Source organism: Anas platyrhynchos, chromosome 4 (assembly GCF_047663525.1).
Source record: "Anas platyrhynchos isolate ZD024472 breed Pekin duck chromosome 4, IASCAAS_PekinDuck_T2T, whole genome shotgun sequence".
Lineage (NCBI taxonomy): Eukaryota > Metazoa > Chordata > Aves > Anseriformes > Anatidae > Anas > Anas platyrhynchos.
In genome coordinates this window covers 22,869,930-22,892,913 of record NC_092590.1, presented here as the reverse complement: position 1 = coordinate 22,892,913, position 22,984 = coordinate 22,869,930, and the positions used below count along the sequence as shown (strand labels likewise).

General features: G+C 36.0%; 1 long non-coding RNA gene across 2 annotated transcripts in view; it reads right to left on the bottom strand.

The window, feature by feature from the left end:
* Positions 1-22,984, bottom strand: part of LOC119716929 (uncharacterized) — a 185,184-nt gene that overhangs the window by 13,823 nt on the left and 148,377 nt on the right. For both annotated transcript variants that reach the window (XR_011808970.1, XR_005265746.2), the window contains 2 exons: positions 8,586-8,668; positions 7,251-7,311 (listed from right to left, as the gene is read on the bottom strand). This is a non-coding gene — a long non-coding RNA (uncharacterized lncRNA). The remainder of the gene's footprint in view (positions 1-7,250; positions 7,312-8,585; positions 8,669-22,984) is intronic.

Sequence of the window (22,984 nt, the reverse complement as noted above, 5' to 3'; positions counted from 1 at the left end):
ATAGACTGACTGCAAATTAGAGAAACCAGTACAAAACTGATAGCCAAGTGAATCAGAACTCCCTATAAACAGTGCACCAAACCTGATTCTGTCTTTAGAGATGGCATAAATTTGTATTTTCTCTTTCAAAATAACATTTTGACATTTAGTTTGTTCATGTTATGCCTAAAAGTATATTTGAGTCTGCAGAATTTCTGGAAGGGGTTGTGCTATTCTTGTTCTGAACATACAGTTCCTTTGAGGGGAAGGCCTGCGTGGATATTGTACAATGGCCATGAAAAAAGAGTATTTTAAACAGTTTAAAAGTAGATCAAATGCTGCTGTCTGTTCTTATTTTCCCAGTGATTGATTGTCCACCCACACCTCCTTTGCAATTTCTGAAGAAGTTGACATTGTTCATACACAAAGCATTCATGTTTTGAGCTACAGGCTGCACTGACAACTTAACAGTGCCCACAACACCAGATCTTATTCTTACATCTAAAGCCACTTGTTAGATTCCAGATGGAATGCTGTTGTTAAGGTATGTTTTTGCTACAATTCTGTTTTGTATTTGTGCCATTCCTGCAACTACTTTTTATAAAGTACCTATCACTTGTTGACCAGCAGGCTCTTACCCTCTCTCCCATGTTGTTTTTTCCCCTCCACCTCCCAACAAGAAAACATAACAAACATAGTACTTGGTCTTCTTGCCATCACTGGGATATGTGGAGAATAGTTAACTCTGAATTCATAAATAACAAGCAGCATCTAGTTGACAGCTTTGCCATTGTTGTCTAGTTACAATGAGACTATAGAACCAAAATACACTTAAGACTAAACAGATTATATTTAGGACATAATTTGTAGGCTTTAATGAAATGTGATAATGGTAATCAGGTTAAGAGAAGACTGAAGTGGCCAGAAGAGCTGTAGCAAGTTAGAAACTTTGAACTGCCCTGGGCAAAGTCACTCATAGTTGCAATATTACCACTGTGCTTACAGCACAGTTGTTGCCTTTAAGGCCCTGCCATTAAATTTTGATTCCACATGGTCCTTCATCTCATTGTCTTTCTCTTGCAGCAGATTGCAAGGTCAATTTCATAGCTGTCTTTCTAATATCCAGTAGATACTGTGTGGTGACTACTGTGGCAAGCCTTACACTTAGAGTATATCATTCTAGCTGTTCAACATATCTTACAGGGGTTGAGGTTCTCTCTTGAGGTTCTGACAAAACATTTCTAATTTAGATGTGATATGACACATACTGTCATATCTCTGCTGGTCTGGAATAACCTCCCCCTTGATAAAATGTTTAACTGAAGACCTGTTTATCTGTGACTGCTACCCCACTACTGTTTCCCTAAAACCCTGCAAAGCAAAGGTATTACTTTGAAAACTAATGTTTCCTGTTTTTAATACACTCATATTTATTTGACATCTGTCATCTACACACTCTGAAATTAGGCATGTCAGGGTGTGTAGGCATGTCTACATGGTCACACGTCAACATTTAGCTAACTCCCAGTCTGCAGGGCATAAGCTAGTTCATGCTGAATTAGCATGCCCTATATCCATGCTATTGTCTTCTTGAGAGACAATGCTTATCTGTACCAGAACAGATGTTTTGCCCAGCTGTCCATGAGATGGTGACATCTCTTCCTCTGACTGGGAATGGTCAGTGTCAGAAGCCCTAGCATGGCAAAAGAAATTCTGAAACAACTGCCTTCTATGTAAATAACTCATAACAAAGCATAAGAAGAAATTGAAAAATGACCAAATAACATCTATATAACTGGTTTTAGTATCCATATATGTAGGCATATCCTTGGTACATTGAATAATTGTATGGTTACTATCTAAATAGTAAAACACATTTTCAACAGTAAAAAATACTTTAAATTGAATATTGATTTATTTTTGCCAGGTAAGTACTCTAATAGTCACATACAGACAGTACCTGTTGAGTAGCCAACATTTAGCAAATGGACCTGCTTGGACCTACAGTAGCAAATGGCAGCTACTGTAGTTGAGAGCCCAATGCACACGTCTTTGCACAAATGTATTAACATTGTACATCAGCAGTTCATCAGTGCTCCTTTTTTCTTATTGGGTGAAAGTAAGGGCAACCCTTTAACATGCCCTTAGAAGCCAAGCAGTTTCTGTGAAACACCAGAGAGCTGCATGATGCACTGCATCCTTATCCTGGGGACAGAGCAAAACAATCCGTGTGATCTCCATAAATACTGGCTACAATAGGAGATGTATAATTACTTATTGCTTTTCTAACTGTGGGCTCTATCTTCTACATTTTTTTTTCCAGTCAACCATGAAAAATGAAATTTCAGTTCACTCCGTGCATTTCCTCAGAATTTATTACTTTAAATCTTGCCTTTTACAATGTTCAATGGGAAAACTATTCAAGGATAGCTATTTAGCTGGTGTATGGATCAGATCTTTCAAAATAGGTAACTCTGCAAAATGTATGTATGCACGTTCAAAGTTCCTCCTTCCTCCTACCAGTATAGCTTACAACTAGCCAACTAAAAGACAAGAAAGAAATAAAAGTGTATAGCAATAGTACTTCCAACGTCCAGATGACAAAACATCCCACATCACAAGAAATAAACAGATGACCAAATAACTGGTGTAAGTGCAAATACTTTTTTTTGTAGAAGATCAAACAAGGATATATTTCAATGCACATTTAATATTTCAATATTAAATGTGCATCACATGAAACTTAGTGTTGTGCCTGCAATTATACATGTATGATACCGCAGCATGACTGATCTAATCTCTAAAGTAGTTGTGCACAGTGTTATTTTGAAATATTCATGTGTAGAGAAACAGTAGTGAGGTTTAATTAACACATCTCTTGGATACACAAATGTGAGGAATGTTTTAACAATTCCAATTCGTGTCCATAAATTCGTGTCCATAAAAAAAATAAGTCTGTAATAATGTAATAATTCTGTTTGAATCCTGTCTGCCTCTGGGTCCTGCACTGGCGGTTTAATTCTTGAACCACAGATGCAGTGTGCCCCAGTCTCCCCCTCATTCCAGTCAGTTTATCACGTCTTCAGAAAACACTCCTTAAATTTATGAACCTGTTTGCTTTTGTTATTCCTGACTTCTAGTTCTAACAGTTACAGTTTTTCTTTTCTGTCTTCTTCGAGATTGATTTAACACTGCTATAGATGTTATGTAGATGACTGTGAATAGCTGGGAAAGAATGTTTTAATTGCTCGTGAATTGCCAACCTGTTTGGGAGTTTTAGAACAACTGATAATAACCGGTGACTGCTGGTGACTGTTATGGGATCCTTGGTATCTGGCCAGGGGGGCCAAGAGATTGAGAGGAAGAGAAAAGAAGCTGAAGGACGGCTGGGAGACAAGACCTGGGAGAGTTTACAGAGAGTGTTCCATAAACTTGGAATAGTGCCAAGTAAGTGCAAAGGGTGAGAGGAAGACTACGAGCCTTCAGCATGAAAGACCCCTAGAGACCCCCAGAGGAGACTGATGCGCATGCTCCAGTAGGAGGAACCGGACTCCGGAAGCTAATTATAATAATCTACTTTTTTAGAAGTAGTAATGAATATGTATTAGTCTAGGTGCATAAAAATCAGCTGCTTGATGTAACTGGTGTGCGTCCTGGTGGAGCGAAAACTCCCGGTGCACCCAGCGCTGTTTGCTTACCTCTATTCCTTTATATTCTTTTAATAAATCCTATTTTTTTTATTTAATCCTAATTTGAATCCTGAGCCATTTATAACACAAATACAGGAAATAGCAAGAAGGAGAGTAATCTATTATGTTGCTTGTAGTTACCAATATCCTTGGGAGTAACTGAAATAAACAGGCTGACGGTGTTTTATAGCTGCTTTGGGCATTTCAGTGTATACTGTGGAATGGGAATATGAGCTGGTTCAACATTGCAAATATCAGTCAGTTCATTTAAATACATTTTGGAATAGCACTGGAAGAAAGGATTATTTGGTGATGAAGCATAGAATTATGATTTGGAAATTGGAGGTTCATTCCCTGGCTTTGTGATAAGTTTTCTTTATCAGTAAAGCATCTAATCTCTTCATTATGTGTTAATTCCAGGTAAAGTAAGCTGAACAAGTTTCTTTCCCATTTTGTAATTACACTGTGACATGTCTCTGAACCACAGTCTTTGTAAGGTTGAAATAGTGCAAATAGTACAAAATAGTGCTCAGGGTGATGAGCACTGGTGGTGTTGGGCAACATTTTTTAGGAATGGTACAGGTTGCGCTATCCAACAGTATACTGTCACAAACCATACCCGCTCGTGGCACAGATTTGTTGATAAATATTGGTTTCTAAATTATCCATGCATTCTTTAATTCTTTTCCAGTGCTTTTGAGGGCTTCTCTGATCCTTTCTATGTACATCTCTTTTTTGTAGTATAGACTGTATTGTTAAAGAAGATGAATGTAAGTTAAAAGGCAGCAAAAACTATACCAAAAAATCTGAGGCACATTCTGTAGTCAGTTAGAAAGCCATAAATACAGTGGTATAGTCATAACTTCAGCCAACATGAATATCAAAGAAAGGGCACCTCTGTATGAGGTGAACATATGCACGTCTTCAGACAGTACTGCCTGCTGAACAATTAATTTTAATATCCTAGTAACTGCTATCTGTGCCTCCTCCATCAGTGTTGTGCTATGAACTTTTAAAGAGCAGAATTCAGAACACTGAATAAAAAACAGCAGAAAGAAAGGCAAAGTCAAAAATCTAAGGAAAAGAATAAAAAGAAAGAGAATAAAGCTTCAGGATGGTCTCTCTCTCTCCCCCTTGTTTTTATAATTTTATTTTTTTTAAGAGCATTTCATTAAGGGAACTGAATTGTAGTGGAGTGTTTACGTGAAAGAGGACAAGACCTCATTGGAGCCAATATAATTTGCTAAAATTGCAGATCTTGCCTAATCACAACAGGTTTGACTGGAGACCAAATCACAATTCAGAAAGAAATGACAAGGGCAAAATGAGGACCAAAGAGAAAAAGCTGAAGGACATAAGCAGCCTGCCAAGGTGCACTGGGCAGAGCACACAGAAGCTGCTCTGATGCTGTCTGGTCGTACTGGATTGCATATTTAAAGGTCAATCAAATCAGTGTTCTCTCTATGGTTGGTTAAATGTTAAGATCTTTAATATTATGAAAATATTTCTGCTGATGTAATTTCACTCTGTTGCAACCTCTTCACCTAAAGGCTGTTTGAATCTATGTATAAACTACAAGCAGACTTTGACTAGGTGTTGCCAAAGTCCTGGAAGTAAGAAGTTGCTGGAGTTCCTGTAGGAAATTCTATATTTCTCACCACTCTCTCGTGCTTTCAGTGAGTAGCTATGGTATGTGCTTGCAGTTCTTTGCCTTGACTGCAATACAAAATACCCCCACCCCCACCCATGGATAGCTGGAGATGGCATTTATGTAGTAGATCCCTCTATAAAAAGAAATATCCAGCTGTAACTGAAAAAACACTAACTCAAAACAGGTAGCTTCTGTAAGAAGTGATGATGGCTGGACAGTTACGTATGTCTGCAGAATCTAAATGAAAAACTTCAAGCTCTAACAACTTCATACTTTCTGTTGGAAATGCTTTTTAAATGCTTACCACATTTTACAGCACCACCAAAGTGCTCCCTGGACAGATTGCATTCAGGTTCCAAATGGACGTGCTTACAGAGTCAGCTGAATTCTTAGTACCACAGATCTCTTGAGACAGTCTCTAGAAGCATGGGATAAACTGGGCCCATGGGCAAGAATATTAGGCTCCTGGCTTTTTTTTTTTTTTTTTTTCAATGCAGACTAAGAGCATACTCAGACTTGTTATTTTCTGATAAATGTGTATGAACCGGCCTGGCCAGCTGGGAATTTTTCCTGCTCTTGTGCAGAAACTTTTTCCACATAGTTACTCATGTGGAAAAGTTAAATATTGATTTGATACATATCTTTGTTATTAAATATTTTCCTGCTTAACTTTATTAGCTCAGCAGTTCATCAATTCTCAGCTGACTATAAACCTTTACAGATATCTCTGTAAGACTATGCTTTAGCAGTCAGTGAAGTTCACATTTGCCATCTGAACTATTTGCATCTCTCAGAGAGAAAGAATGTAAAGTTTGGTGGGGACTCATGCCTTGTTAATTAAACATGTTAATTATTTTGTACTTTGCTTATGTATCATGTGCTATTTAAGGGGGTAAATTAGTCATTTGAAATACAAATAGAACATGGAAAAGCACAGTTATTTTGTTTAAAATTTTTGGAAAAAAGATGCATCTGTGACCTGTAATAATAAAAAATCTGAAATGATTTAAATCAACCTTAAAATGAAAAGTCTCAAAGAAGTTTGCAATATAGTACAAAAATAATCACAGAAAAGTCAGAAAGATATACTTATTTTTTTTATACTAGACTAAAACCAGAATGAATTACTACAGATGAAAGAGAAATTAAGGTCAGGAGAATTAAGGGCAGCTGGAATAAGTCTGAATTTATGGGCAGCAAGGAGGGCACACAGCAAGCTCACTACCCTCAGCTTTGGAAGAGCAGAAGTTAGGGGATGTGATCACTTCCCTGGGAAACCTCTTCCAATGTCTGATCACCCTCTCAATAAATAACTTTTTCCTAATATCCAATCTAAACTTCTCCTGATGCGACCTGAAGTCATTGCTTCATTACTGTCATATCCTTGATCACCAGAGAGAAGAGATCACCACCTACCTCCCTGCTTGGCCTCAGGTTGGGGGTTATATTGGACCAAGGAAGTTTGAATTCTTGGATAGTACTGAATATCACTTTGTGATCAAATGGCATTATTTATAGCATAAATTGGAGGATTTTTTTTTTTAAGATTTTTTCTTTCCTGATAACCTTACAGTCTTACAGTAAGTGAATAGTTTTTATCATCTTCAAAATTAGGAACTATATCCAAAATTTTGTGTCATCTCTGAATATGAGACCATTCATAACAATACCTCTGGCTGTCCAAAATGTAATATCAGGATGTTAACTGCAGAAACAGTAAATAAATATTTTAATCTGGTAAAGAGATATTATTATAAAAATATCTTTATATTATTTACATGTTTTGTTTATAAAATCCAGTTTAGATCAAGATTTTCATTGTTAAAAATGCTAAAATATAAATCACAACAATAATCATAGTAAGATCATGTAACTCAGTTCTCGAAATCAGATTTGTCCATTGCAGGTTAATAATAAATAAGGTTACTGACCTTCAGATTGTACATAATCTTCAGGTCATCTTTCCAGTAAAAGTACTTTTTTTCCAGCAGTCTGTAACATGGGAAATACAAGTCTTTTGAGTAATGATGGATCATATCTCTCAGGAAACTTTCTTTTTGGTTACTCTCTGTGAGGATCAATGAGAAGCTGAATATTAACAAAAGAGCCTCTTGGAGAAAAAAAAAAAAAAAAGTTTTTGTTTTTATAATCCTCTACTGGTTTGGAATTTTTAGGAGAAGAAAGATAAATCTTGTATTTATTCTCTAAGGCTGTTATGTGCTCCAGGAATTTAGAATCTGTCTTTCCAATGTATTTAGATCTCTATATGTACAGAGAGATCATTTATTGTAGTGGTGTATCTATTCATAGATCCTTCATTGTGATGACATTTGCTACATACTGAAGCCGAGAGGCCCTTTCAGGAAAATTCCTCTTTCACTAATTTTGTAGGCCTAAAAGACCATTTGCTGAGTTTTTGATGATTATCTCTGAAATGTCTACTGTTTACCAAAAATCTGATACCACGTCATCATACACAATAGCCCAATGTGTGTTACTGCCTGGTTGCCTTGTCAGCCTTGCTTACACATTTTAAGAGACTTTTTAATATTCACTGATGTCAGTGGGAAATACAAATGTAGACAACCTGGCAGAATCGAATTGTTACTCAACAGAGCAAGATCAGTATTATAGTCATGGATATATTCTGCAGAGTACTGCTTTCAGCTCCCCTCTGGACTAAAGTCTGTAAAATGTTCAACAACTGAGATGCTTAGATAATCCACAAATATGATTATATCAGTATAATCAGTGCTTTTTAAATAATAATAAAAAGTTAAATTTGAAATTGTGATATTCTGTATTTTTAATTTTTTTCCTCTTTCCTACAATGGTTCTGGGTAATTTACCAAAACAGAATTGCCAAACAAAAACTTGTATTATTTTGGTTCTGAGTGATGATTAATTGTACAGAAGAGCAAGGAAAGTGTAGAAATAAATTAGAATTGGCCTTGGAAAAAAGTATGGATAATGGGCCACCTAATACAATATAGAAAAATATTCTCTACCATGCAAACATTTCTTTGTGAAATGTTGAATGAATAAATGAATGAATGAATACAATGAATACTTTTTTTTTTTTTTCTTTTCTCTTCTGGGGGGGGGGGGGGCATAACAGTACGCTAACACAAGCATGTATATGCAACTTTGGGAAGTTCTTGGAGAAAGTTACTGGTGCTATCGTAGTGGTGAAATGCAAAATAAAATACCCTCAGCTGTCACTGTAGCATTCATACCCAGCAAATTCCCTAAGACATTTTTGATACCTTTGGTTAGTGACGTGTAGGAGCTTCTGAGGGGTTTGTGTTTAAACTCTTGATTTGCAGAGCTGCAAACTTTTCCTGGTAATCTGTAAGAAACATAAACTTCAATGACGTGTTTTCTGAACAGCACATTGTCTAGTTTAGCATTTATTTGGAAAGAATAATTTACAAATCAACAGTGATGGAAAAAGTATTAGTTATGGAACATTTTGTTTATAAAAGAAGTCATGGAATCATGATCCAAATCTGATTTGTAGTTGCCATAAGTAATAATAATTTAATCAAAATAAATGTCGCTGCAGTGCTTTGGAAACTGCAAATGATATTAGTTAATAAGGACATGATGATGTCTGTTGCATAGCCAAGGTCATGTTAATGCAGAGAGGTAAACAGCTCCTGCTTTAATTAGATAGTAATTGAAATAGACAAGAAACGCAGGTGAAAAAAAAAAAAAAGATACATGTATTTTTATTTTTGTATTTTTATTTTTTTAATGACTAAGTAGGGTGGAAGGAACAACCTTAATTCGGTTAATGCTTCAACATATATGTTTCTTATGTGAACAGTTTTGTCTCACTGAAGTCTGGGTTTTTAGGCCTTATTTTTTGCATTTGAAGTCTGCTATTAAGTTTCAGACCCTAAAGGGGAATAAATTCATTCATTTCCTAATCTAGTTACAGGGCTGGAAACAGTGTTTAAATAGGAATTTTAAAATAAATTATTGTTATCTGTGCACTTCCTTATATGTAAAATCCATAAAGTGGGGCATCTAATACTCAGAAAATATATAATATAAAATTGGAGATATCTTTTGAGAAAAATATATACAGACCTTCTGATAGAGATAACTACATTAAGAGACCCTTTTGGAGCTGTATTAGAAAAATGTTGAGTGTCTCTTATTAAAGGCCAATCCCCACTAAAACAATACAAGGCCTAATCTTTTCAGAAAGATAATCCTAATGACATGCACCTTTTCATGATTACACAATTAAATAATAATAATAATTGAAGCATCTGACTGTATGCCTATATGTTTCTGAATGACTACCAAGGAAAAAAATAAAAGTTTGTTTTCTGACCCACCTTATCACAGAGATATTTCTTACATCACGTAGACACATTTTTTTCCCCTGTACTGTAGAAGTCGTATGCATGAAAAGCATGATATATGTTTTCTTGTTTCTTCTATGATTTTATTTTTACATGTAGGGTCATTCAGACTATCGTTATGAATACAAATTCTTCTGAGCTCTTTGAAAAGGACAAGAACTGAGGGGTATGCCAAAAGTAATGAATGTCAAGTGTTTCCTGTAGCTAAAATAATTCTTGGTTCCTCTGCAGTTTAGAACAGCAGCTTAGCAGAACTCATCCAGTTCATAAACCTTCTCATGTCCAAAAAGTCATATCCAATCAGGGAAATTTCTTCTAGGTTTTGTACATGTATACATATGTATTATATAATTAAATCATAGATTTGATATCATTTTTCCTGCTTCTAGATTTCTCCAAAATTACTGGATTACTAAATAGCAAATATTTTACATTGAAAGAAAGAAAACACTCACAAAAAGTACAGTTCTATCAGTCTGGACTCCAGCAATCACTCAGTAAAGACTTAAGCAGTCAGATGGCAGAAGTGAGTAAGAATGTATAAATAACAATACATATCAAATAGCAGTATGTGTTTAGCAGAATTCTAGATAAACCGATTTGACCTTGGATTGTCTTACATTTTATGCATCAAGTTTATCTGCCAAATATCAAATACCTAGATTCTCAAGAAATAGCTGTACTTAGTTCCAAGAGACATCTTGTGATGTTATCAAAAACAGGTACTTTGAATAACCAGTTCCTGCTATATTCTCTTGAGCTGCAATGAGATAACTCTCATCTTATTCACATTAACAATTCTTAGAGTTTATCCAATGCCCCTGATAAGTGTAAAAAACCTTCAGTGAGCACACAGTGAAATATTCCCCTATTTTCACCTAAGAACAAGTAGATCTCAAAGGTAAGATGGAACACTGTGATACATCTGTAAGAAAGAAGTTATCCCACCTTTCCTTGTTTGTCCTTCCATCCAGAGGACAACATAGAATGGTGATTGTCTCCAGATGTCATGACCTTTTGTCATACTTAAAGGAGCTGGCTTTATTTCTTTCTTGCATATGATTCACAAAGAAGTAAGTTATTTTATTGGTTAAATAGACAATAATTATTTAAATCTTATGATTTCAATGCAAATATATATTTTGGGTATTTCTTGCAAAGGGAAAGGCAAAACAAAACAAAGGAGAGGGCTATGCACTTATAGGCTGCCCTTTCAAATACCATAGAGAGAGAAGGTGAAACTCGGTGAAGCTGAAAGATCAAACCTAAGAAGTGAAAGAACAAAATTAGAGAGAGCTCATAGTGGATCCTGGATCCAACTGAGTTGAAAAGAAATTTAAATAAATTTGGGGTTTATATAAACAAAATATTAATTCAATGCTGACAGTTAAAAGCAAGCATTCCATATCACAAAGCATCATGGATATACGGTAGAAAGGAGTCACGGTACATTTTACCAGAAAAATGGACTTGTTGCTCTTAAACATTAAAAAGCCTCTGACTAAGGTAATGGCTAAGAACAATTATTCATAATCTCTTTAAAGCACTTGGACATGCTTACTGATTTAGCTGAAAACTTATTCTAACCTAACAAAGGATTCTCTTGATTTTCCATTTCTGTTGTTCAGTGGTTTTTAAAAACTTGTCATGCATTCAAATGCATTCCTACATTGATACTTCCGTTGTCCAGTGTACTGTTTGGCTGGCCTCCTTGGACCTATGTGCTCAAATGTGCTCAGCCTTGCACTGAGCTGAATTTTGTTACCTTTCCATGCCTCTATTGCGTTATGTTCCAGATACCACTGCTCTAGTTGCTTGAGGATTGTTGCTCTGCTGCGTGGTGTTTTGTGTCTTCATGGCCCTACATGCTGATAGGCACTATTTATTTATTTTTTTTAAGTTCTTTAGTGGTATTCAGTATAGCAGTAAAACCTGTATGTCTTCCTCCTTTGGGGTTGATTGGACTCATATGGGAGTTCCACATTTTGTAACTAAATACAAGATTTAAACTATATATGCACGGGCTTTTTTTTTTTTTTTTTTTTTTTTTTTGTAAATAAATAAACCTGGGTGACATCACTCATACTTCACATTCTTTGGCAAAATCTCTTTTACAGTTGATATTCTGTGATGCTGTTTTGATGTAGCTTGCTTTTTTATCCTCCTCCTCCTTTTCTAGGGTCATCTCTCCTGTTCTCATGCATAAATGCACACTCCCACAGAAAATCACTCTCACATCAAGAAAGCAGAAAAGTGTTTCTGACTCATCTTGCTTACTGGCCTTATTGCTTATATCAAGTGAAAGAACAGAAGAAGGGAGAGGGGAAGTCTTGAACCTAGTCTAGCAATAATGGAATTTTAGCTGAGAGAGTGGAAGAATGGTCAAATAATAGCTACAACCCTTTGATTGTAGTAAGAGAATAAGAAGCTTTTTTTTTCTTTCTTTCTTTCTTTTTTTCTTTCTTTCTTTCTTTTTTTTTTTTTTTAAACTGTAAAATAAAATGTTAAACATGAATAAAAAATCAGCCCTGTGTACTGTTCCTGATATACAAACTGCAGATGAAATTCTCTCTGAATGTGAGTAGATGATCCCTTGAAAAATTTCTATTTTAACATATTTTCATAAAATACAGTAAGTTTTAGGAAAGCTGTGACAGCTGAGATTCAATTATTTTAGCCTCTGCCCATACTATGAACAGGTGAAAAGTCATATAACCCTGCAATCAAACATAGACATATAAAGCATGATGAGCAAATAGTCAAAGCATGGTCACAGTCTTTCCCTAACCCAGAAATCTTATTTTTATGTTCTATCTTTCCTTTTGAAAAGTAGGAAATTTCCCTTTGATATGGGAATATTTCTGAGAAATTACAGGGTATTCTTGTGTTCATCAGATGCCTTGAGCAAAATAATTTGTAACCACAGTCCTTAGATATGACTTTATTTTTATTTGTTTCTATTTGTAAGCCACAAACTGCACATATGTTAATTTATTATTTGAGCTTCTAAATAATAGTGATATCAGTGAACCCAAATAGCTTCAGGGTAGCTGACAGTAGAACAGGGTGTCAATCTGTGTGAGTGCATGTACATTATCCATTTTTATGTTTGCAGAGATGAAGACTCCTCCTGCCTGAAAGGCAAAGAGATTAACTCTTTGTGCTCTTGTGGATGGGTCTGTATGAGTGTGACTCAATGAATGGACAGACAGCAATGAATATTAGAGCATGAGATGAAGGCAACTGAGGCCTTCTCTCTGCTCTCCCGCTGAAAGCATGTTGTATTCTTTTCCATCAGAACATCCAGTTCTATTACTTCGATAGCATGAAACTAATGTTTATGTTTGGGGAGTTTAGACTTGATAGGTGACCAAAAAACAACAACACACTTCTGCTCAAGCATTCTATAAATGTACATGAATTGTGCTGTAAGGCTAATTCCACATTAATAAATGATAAGACTCAGCTAATGTGTTGCCACTCATTTAAGGATGGCTGAATGAGTTTGAAGAAAATGACTTAAGTAAGACATAATTGTCCTATGCTCCACTTAAAACAAAATCAGAAAATCCGTTAATAGAATTGTGTTTGCTTATTTGTTGTTGTTGGTGGTGGTTGTTATTGTTTCTTCCATTGTCTTATGGTGATTCTGAAGCACTGCATTTCCAAACAATGTTCAAAAATGAAAATTATAAAAGCCACAAAAGGACTTTTGCCATGTCATCTCCAGTTTGAACCTATGCAAGCATTTATAAGAATCTCTTTTAAATTTGTACCCTTCTGACACTTAGAATCTTGAGAATTAAGTATATTTTTGATTGGGTACAACATATTTTAGTAAAAGTACTTACCAACCTGAATTTGCCCAAGTATTGCAGCTATTATACATCAAAATCTTTAGTCCATAGTAGGTTATATCAAGAGTGTGAGTAAAAAACTGTCTTGTAGCAATGGTTTCTTTCTTATCTAAGCTGATTTGAATAGCTGCTGTGCATGTCACTGGCAGCCCACTTTGCTAAAAGCTCAATTACATTGAGCTCCTCTGGGAACAAATGCTTCTACTGTAAATGAAAGAAAGCATAAGTCAGAGAGTCAGAGAGCATTCATTGAAGTTATAACAGGTCAGAGCATGCTGCTTCCTTCAAATCTCACATTCCAATACTTAAGTATTTTCCTTTACACCACCTGTCTGAGTATTGCTACTGTCACTGTTGTTATGGTTGTCTTAAAATTTTCATGCTGATTCAAAACGGAATCAGCAGAAAACAGAAAATTATTTTGTACATTTTTTTTTGTATATTTTGTACAAAATTCCATGTACAACAGTGGACGGCTATGCCCTGTGTGCAACTATTATCCTGTTATGTTAAGAAAGGATTCTGGGATCTGTTAAGTAGCAACCTTGGTTGGCAGTAAACTGCAAGGAAAGCTTCTTTAGCATTAATATTTTCCATCTTGGAAATTCTGCCTACATAGAAATACTTTATTACAAAAGTTTAGTACTTAAAATGGTTGTAGTTTGTGGGGTTGTTTTTGTTCATGAAAACACAATAGCCACAGTAATTGTTGCTAAGTAGTAAAATGATATGCAAAAGGCATATAGTCAGCAACAAATATTTTTTTAGGATCCTTCTAAAGTTGGTGCAAGAGTAAATAGATCAAGCTTACATAAGCAGATGCTTTGTTAGATAAGAAACATTAGCAATTGCAAATTTTTACCTAAATTATAATGTATTCCAAGTAACCTTTTGAGACTTAGCCAACAGTGATATTTTTTTCACCTAAATATAGCAATATTTTCCAGGTAACTACTTAGAACTTGGGAAGTTTTCCACCTTTTATGCAAAAGAAAAGTGGGCCTATCTAGTCTTTGGAGATTTTTGAGGAAAACTGGCAGACTGAATATTTTCAGTTTTGCTGCCCCTAAAATCATACCTTCGGGACCAGGATTGATACAATGCTCAGTGAGGCACAGATATGCAGTGACATTTTTAATGCATGCAGTGACTTTTAAGGGATATTCACATTGTCTTAAATTAACACCTGAAGTTAGGGTTGGTACTATTGCTTAGATGCAGTATTTCACTGCCTGTTACATGGAGGGATTTACTTTCAATGTATCCTGGGTGTAGGTATAATGGGAATACTACTGTGAATTTTTTAATTTTTATTTTGTGTGTGTGTGTGTGTGTGTGAGAAGTAGGAAAAAGAGCTTTACTTTGCTTGTTTTGTTGTTGTTGTTGTTTCCTTCTGTTTGTACCCTGAGTGACCATGTGTAATAGCAGTTCTGATATTCAGCTTTTATTTCCTCTGTGTATAACTTGTTTCATTAAGCATGGGATATGTTCCTCCTAGAAAGATATATCCAGCCTTAGGCAAAACTTGTATGCTTTCTTTTTTTTTGCTTTGACACATAGGTCTTATTAGTTACTTAAAACAAAACAAAAAACAAACACAAAAACAAACTAACAACAACAATAAAAAAGCTATGTTCAAAAGCTGAACTTGATGGCTTCCTCAGTGCAATGTTTTTAATCAGTGAACAAACTGATGCTCTATTTTATCTTTTTTTCCACCTTCAAATACTAGCAACAGGGTGACCTTAGGCATGTAGTTCTATGAGAAGTCTGAATATGTTTCTAGATGTTGCATGTTTTTTTTCAATACTGTACATCATAATTAGTAATAATAACTAATAAAAAAAAAATTCTCCAAATTCAGTCAGCTGCCTCAGAGTCAACTTTTCTTGAATAAGAACAGGAATGGAATCAGTCTAGATAAGGTATTAATATTTCCTGCTCCTATATGTACGTGCATTTTCTAAGTATTAAGCATCCTACTAATCATGGATAATTTAATTTCAGACAATTTCGTAGCAGAAATGGTGAAGAGCAGAACATGATGGGCCTGTCTTAAAACAGTACTTTGGCTTTTTACAGGTTTCTAGGCATCGAAGAAGTAATGAGTTTATTGATAAATTATCAGTTTGTTTTCATGGCTTTCATCTGGGACAATGATGGACAGCTTTATCTCTGAGGTGTTGATCTGACTACCACAAAATATTTCCCTTTTGAATTGTCTCCTAATCCACAATGCACTAACATTAATGTAAGTAGCTATAGTATCAGAAGTTGTGCTGTGCATGCATTTGTGCAATGCATTAATATACGTTGTATATTGATGAGAAATCAAAGTAGCACAGGATTTAATATGAATATTTCTAATTTACAAGTGCAAGGAAAAATAGTTATTTTTGTCTAAAGCTTCAATCATTTGGGACTATTATTATTATACTTACTAAGTATTCTAGATTGTCTCTTTTCCCTACTGCAGATAGCTGCAAATGCAGCTTGCCATCATCCTAACAAAAAATTGCAGTGACACTTAGTTCTCAAGTTTAGCAGTGTCAAGATATTTATTTTCTGAACAGCAGAGCTACAAATAAAAGGTCTGTGACATTATTCACCAAGGTAAAACAGAAAAATGAGAGAAATTTAAATTTAAATAAAATTTTCTGCACAAGGTGGAGACATTATTAACAAGACAAAGGGATGCATTTGCCAAAGATACTGGAGGCTGTGTTAACATCTGTTATCAATCCTTGCTTTAGTTAATGAATGTGTAGTATATCACTACCACAGTTAATGCATTAGTGGCAGTTGCTCTCCTCCCATTTTTGATAGAACATATGGTGGGAATGTCCTCTGAAAAAATAAAAAATGTTTTAAAGGTAATATCTGAGAACAGGTATTTTTTGTCAATATTTTTTGGTTAATTTTGTAAATAAAATGAAGCTATTAAAAATAGTAACTACCAGTGTTTAGAATCATTGTCTAGCTGTAAGTAAATGAAGAAATCACTTATATCAGAAGCTAATGAAGATTACCTTAAATAATTTAGTGTCATTAAGTAGGGAAAGAAACTGATGAATATCTCCAAGGAGCTCAACATTAACTGGTGATTAATTAATGTGTAGTGCATGTCTAATGAAATGTAGACTTCCATCTCCCACCTATATCACATTACTAAAGGACATTTCTCCTGTAGCCACGGTTGTCCATTATCTATATGGTTCTCACAGAAAGGAACATCCTTGAGCAAACTATGTACTTCCACATTTCATTTGTCCCTTTCTTTGTAATTTAAAAGGCATATACTACACAAAATACAACACAACAATTTTGAGAAAGGCAATAGTATTTGTGTGTAAGCAATGCCTAAGTTAATCCCCTGCATTTCTACTGTTTCTTAACTTCAGATAATATGCTTGCATGTAAATGATACTGTTATGATCATTATAGTTTATTTTATTCTTTTTTAAACAGTGGGTTTTAAACTGTGGGTTTTAAACTGTGTGATAAAGAGACATTTTTGAAAGTTGGAGTGACTGAATTTTTTCATGGTAGACATTTAGGTAATGAAATTAGAAGAAAGAGAGAACAGTTTTATCAACTCCGCAGGAACTGGTGTTTATGTTTCCTTGCATCTGGATTGTACCTCGTTTTGTTGCTGGCCAGATGCATCACCAAAGACCCAGATACAAAACAAAATGCAATGTTGGAGTAGCGTGCTTTAGGGATGCATTTTTTTTAAAAACTGAGTTAGTTTCTATGTAGCGTGTAAAGGCCAGACTTCTAATGGTATTAGAACAGTTACTTGAAATGTTTGGATGCACTTAGTAAACAGCAGGGATGTTGTGATGTTTTGTTACATCTGTGCTAATGATACAGCAGCTGCCCCCCATATGACAGCAACTCTTTTGCAATAACTTCATTTTTAACTTCGTGCAGTCCTCACACATTAAAAAGTCATTTGATGAAGCTCTTTAAAAAGAACAAGATTGTTTATAGACATAACCTATGTAAGGTTTTTTGTTTATTTGTTTGTTTTTCTTTAAGCTTTGAGGATTTAATTTAATCTTTAGCTATGAGCAAGATTATCCCATAATTGCCCTGTATCAGTTGAGTAGCTCTGTAAAATCTTTTGATGCAGCTGGACATCGACAAGGTCTGACTATGCTTGTCTCTAATATATGTCAGCATAAAGCCACCTGATGCACCTCTTTCTTCACTATTCATTTTCATAAAAATACAAAAATTAAAATCACATTACACAGAATCACACAGAATTGTCCAGGTTGGAAGAGACCTCAAGATCATTGAGTCCAACCTCTGACCTAACACTAACAAGTCCTTCACTAAACCATATCGCTAAGTTCAACATCTAAACATCTTTTAAAGACCTCCAGGGATGGTGACTCCACCACTTCCCTGGGCAGCCCATTCCAATGCCTCACAACCCTCTCAGTAAAGAAGTTCTTCCTAATATCCAACCTAAAACACCCCTGGTGCAATTTTAGACCGTTTCCCCTCGTCCTGTCACCAGGCACATGGGAGAATAGACCAACCCCTACCTCACTACAGCCTCCTTTAAGGTACTTATAAAGAGCGATAAGGTCACCCCTTAGCCTCCTCTTCTCCAGGCTGAACAAGCCCAGCTCCCTCAGCTGCTCCTCGTAAGACTTGTTCTCCAGGCCCCTCACCAGCTTCGTTGCCCTTCTCTGGAATCGCTTGATCACCTCCATGTCCTTCTTGTAGCGAGGGGCCCAAAACTGAACACAGTACTCGAGGTGCGGCCTCACCAGAGCCGCAGAGTACAGGGGGATAATCACTTCCCTAGACCTGCTCTCCACACTGCTTCTTATTCAAGCCAGGATGCCGTTGTAGCGGACTTACTACCTTTTCCTCAGCTACTGGTCTCTCAAGCTCCAGAGCCTCAAACCTGTTGCGTAAGGGCACCTGGGAAGGTGGTGCCAGTAGGGTGGGGCATCGTCTGTGATGTCCAGGAGGGAACTATCTCCATTCCTCCTCAACTCCTAGGTTCCCTGCCTCTGCCTGACAGCAACAGGGCAGGGGGTCCACCCCCATTTGGGGTGTCTCACCCCGGTGCCTGTCCTTCAGGCTGTGCAGGGAGTTGCTCCACAAGTCTGTCTCATGCTCACACTCCCTGATATCCCTCAACCTCTCGACCTCCTCCTTGAGTTCTGCCACGAGGCAGCCCAGGTCATCCACCTGCTCGCACCTCATGCACACAGTCTCTTTGCCCCCCGCAGGTGGTAGCAACAGGCTCAGGCACTCTCTGCACCTGGAGACCTGAACTGATGCAGTTTTGAGCGGGCAGTCGGTCTGGGTGTGTACAGACTTCCTGGTGAGTGCACTGTGCCTGGTGTACACCACTGCAGCTGAGCTAGTGGTAGACTGCGGTTAAAAGAGGTGTTCATATGGGTGGGGGGGAATAGTCTGCCAACAGTAACACTTTCCAAGGTCTCACAGGTTGCTAGCAAAGAAGTGAGGCACATCTGGGATGGGGCTGGGAAAGCCCTCAGAGGCTAAATACTTCCTAAATGTCTTTAGATGTTTGGAAGTGCCTACTGATTACATTTTTGAGACTATACTTTCTTCACATGAAAAAAAAACAAAGAAACACTAATGAGGCAACAGCAAAGCATTCCCATTAGCTGGAGGGACAAGAGGTGCAACAGACAGTGGCAACATTCATTGGATCAGCACTATCACCAGCACATTTTCCTAGACACTTGAGAATAATAGCCCCATCTACAACTAAGCAGCTCTTTTCAGTCATACATATGGTCTAAAATATGATACAAAATCAGAAGAGTTAAAACTTAAATTGTTTTCAGAACATTTAATGACATGTTGAGGTTAGGTTATTTTTAAAGCCATGCATAATTTCTCCAGTCCTCATTTAATGAAAAATAGAAATATTACAAAGTGGTAGCAACTACCATAAATAATTTAGAACCATGACTATGTCAATGGAATCACTTTTCTTTTCCCGTCATTGTAATTTGACTTTAAATTGTATTTTAATGGTTATCGCTGTAGGTTAAAATTTTTGCTTTTCTACTTAGAATTTTCTAGTCTGAAGGAAAAAATGATTTCTTGTCTGAGACCTTCTTTAACAACAACAACAAAAAAGTGTGATAATACCATTCTTTTTCTAATTAAAAAAAATCTATAATAAAAGTCATAATATCCAAACTGTGCCTTGGGGTTTGTCTGGTGGGTAATGCAAAAGAAATCCTTTTAACAAATCTTTTGATAACTTGTAGAGTACTAAGTATGGTCATGACTTGTACTTGCTCTTCATAATGTATAAATGTCCACATGTATATACTCCTTGTTAGCTACTGTAATTTAAAGTAGGCTTAGGTTAATACTTGGATACAACTGGAATCTTCTAAAGAAAGGATAAATTCAGACTTCGATAACTAGATATTAACTGTTGACTAGATATCAACAGTGTAAAAAAGTGTAAATACTTGCAGCATTAATTTGGAAACAAACAAACAAACAAAAAACCTGCTTCCATTACTTGAAGCTGTGTGTAATTAACCAGTTGTAACTCTGATTTAGTCTGCATGTAAGAGAGGAGAGGACGTCTCCTTGGTCAGCTATTCATAATGAATGGCATTGAATTGATGTTGAATGCACTTCAGAATTAGAACTCCTGTGTGTGTGTGTGTGTGTGGGGGGGGGGGGGTGAAACACAAAAGTATAAATAGCTGGATTATTTCCAGCTTACTTTATCATCTCAGTGATGCACAAGAAAAAGAGGCATGAGGGGTTACATTTTTCTGTCTGTCTGTTGATCTATCTCATTTATGAATTCTCAGCCTGTTTATAAAGATGAGAGATATATCTCTTCCTCATTTTTTCTTCTAGACTAGCTTAGGGAAGACTGGATATGAAGAGGCACAGCTGGCATATTGTAATGGTCTGGCAACTCCTTGCTGCAAGCACAGGAACAGAAGGGGCTGCCTCGCAGATGAAATTGAGTTCCCAATGCTGAAGGCTTGTCCTTCTAGACAGTCCCACAAGGTGCACCTCTTGCAGATTTGGTCACGGCAGTCCCTGAAGCTGCTCTGCCATGAGTATCTTTGCTTGAGCATAGAACTAGGGAGCTGGGGAGTTCTGCTTTACAGGTGAACAAGCCCAAAAACTTAAATCACAGAAGCCTAACATGATTATTTTTCCACCATTACATTTGCACATTTCCACAGATCAGAAAAGTCATTCCTGTTCTACTAATATACACAATGTCCATTTTTTTCTATGCAGTATCATATAGGTGTGTTTAGTAGTTGTATAACTCTGACCCTTTTTCCAAGTGAATACAGAAGCAAAATGGTAGCAATGCACAAGCAGGTTTTATAAAAGAGGATTCTCCCTGTGTTTTCTGCCAACCTTAATCTTGAACTCCAAATAAATCCTTCATTTTGAATATTAAAATTAAAAATAAAAAAAAAAAAAAGTTTTGCTTTTGTATTAACTAAGGGTTATTACTAGGTAGGCTCTGAATGCTCTTGTGCTGCTCAATATTGGAGCAGTCTCAGGGTGCTAGACTTAAGATTTCTCTAATACTTGTTGGATTAGGAAACAGTTTGTTCTGATATCTAACTCAAACACGTTTGTCAATCAATATGTCCATCCATCTGTCCAGGCTTATACAGCATGTTTATGCTCATTGTGTTTTAGTTCACATGTACATGGTCTGTCCTTGCTGTGAAGAAATGTATTTGCTGAGCAGTAACCCCTCTAGTAACATTGCATCAGTAAGATTAAATTTTTATTTTTAGGTATACAAAGACCTATGACTCATAAGCAAATTTCTTTTTGAGCATGTTTACATTGGGGTGTAAAAACTCTGAGACTCCTCATTGACAGTGAAACATTACTTGTTAGAATTTAATTTGAAGTGTTTCAAAGCAGTCCTTAAAGAAATAGAGTATGTCTATGTTAAATGTGTAACACAGTGTATTAGCATTCACAGCATTTGCTAATGTTTAATTCATAAAAGTATCTTCCCCTCATGTTGATATAACTGGTGGAAAAGCATGGCCCTTACAGAGACCAAAATGAGCCAGCATGGCTAAACGGTAGAGTAAGGGAGGCTGTATAAAGTTAAAAAGGAAGCCCTCAAAAAGCTGAAGTTACAGCCAAATGAAGAAAGCAGAAAATATCATTAACCATGGCAGATTAAATATATAATGAGTCAGTGCAAAAAATTTTTTTTGGAGGAAACACTTTAAAAAACATAAAATCTTTAATATTAATGCGTCGGAAGCAAGAAATCTACAAGAAAGTCAGTATGATCAAAAGAGAAATCTGGAGAAGATAAGCATAATAAAAAAATTGGGTGAATTCAGCATCAATACTGTGGAGGAGCTTGAGCATGCTGGAACTCCTCCCCATAGGCAATCCATCAAAGGATGAGTCTCAAGCTGAAGCACAGGTAGAACACAAAGCACTGTGGATGTGACCAAAGATATGAACAGTAATCTATGTTCTAAGCATGTAGATGCTTTTATTACTTACTTGGAAAATGCAGTCATATAATTTTTGAATTCAGAATTAAATACTAAGTGTACTTTAAGACCAGCTCCTCTAAAGAAGAATTTTTAAGTGTTGCAGCTAGTTTAATCATGAGAGCATTTATGTGATGCTTTTACAGTTTTACAGACATGGAGGTATAATATAGCTATAAAATAAAAAGTATCCAAGATATCTTTTCCTAAAAGAAGGCTTATTTCATCACTTCTCTACTTCCTATTGCATTTATATCCAGCACTGAACAATTGTCTTTGACGAAGGGAAGGAATATATTTGTTTTGTATATAATGGTTTGTAAAACATGCACACATAAAATACAGAAAGAGTGGACATTTTTTCTCTTTTCCTTTTCCTTTTCCTTTTCCTTTTCCTTTTCCTTTTCCTTTTCCTTTTCCTTTTCCTTTTCCTTTTCCTTTTCCTTTTCCTTTTCCTTTCTTTTTCTGTTTCTTTTTTGTTTCTTTTCCATTTTCTTTTCCTTTTTTTTTTTTTAATTTCTTTTTTTTTTTCTTTCTTTCTTTTTTTTCTCCCCCCTCCCTTCCCTTATTGTAAATTCTTTGGTTTCTATTTTCATGGAACTGGCCACGTAAACATTAGCATATTTGTGACTCGCTACAAGATTTTCTTTAAAATAGCCTGAAGTAACTATTGTTCTAATAATGTCTGTACCATTATTTCAAGATTTATTGACTTTATGGCATCTGACAGGGTAGTGGGTGTAGCAGGTGTAGTAGGTGAAGGCCACTGAAATATATTCCATCATTCACAGGTTTCTTCTAAGAGATCATGGAGCCTTTGCTAAAGAAGATAAACAAAGCTGTTTGTATAATTAAGAGGCAAACTAAAAATAGGAGGTAACATTAAAAAATAAATAAAAAA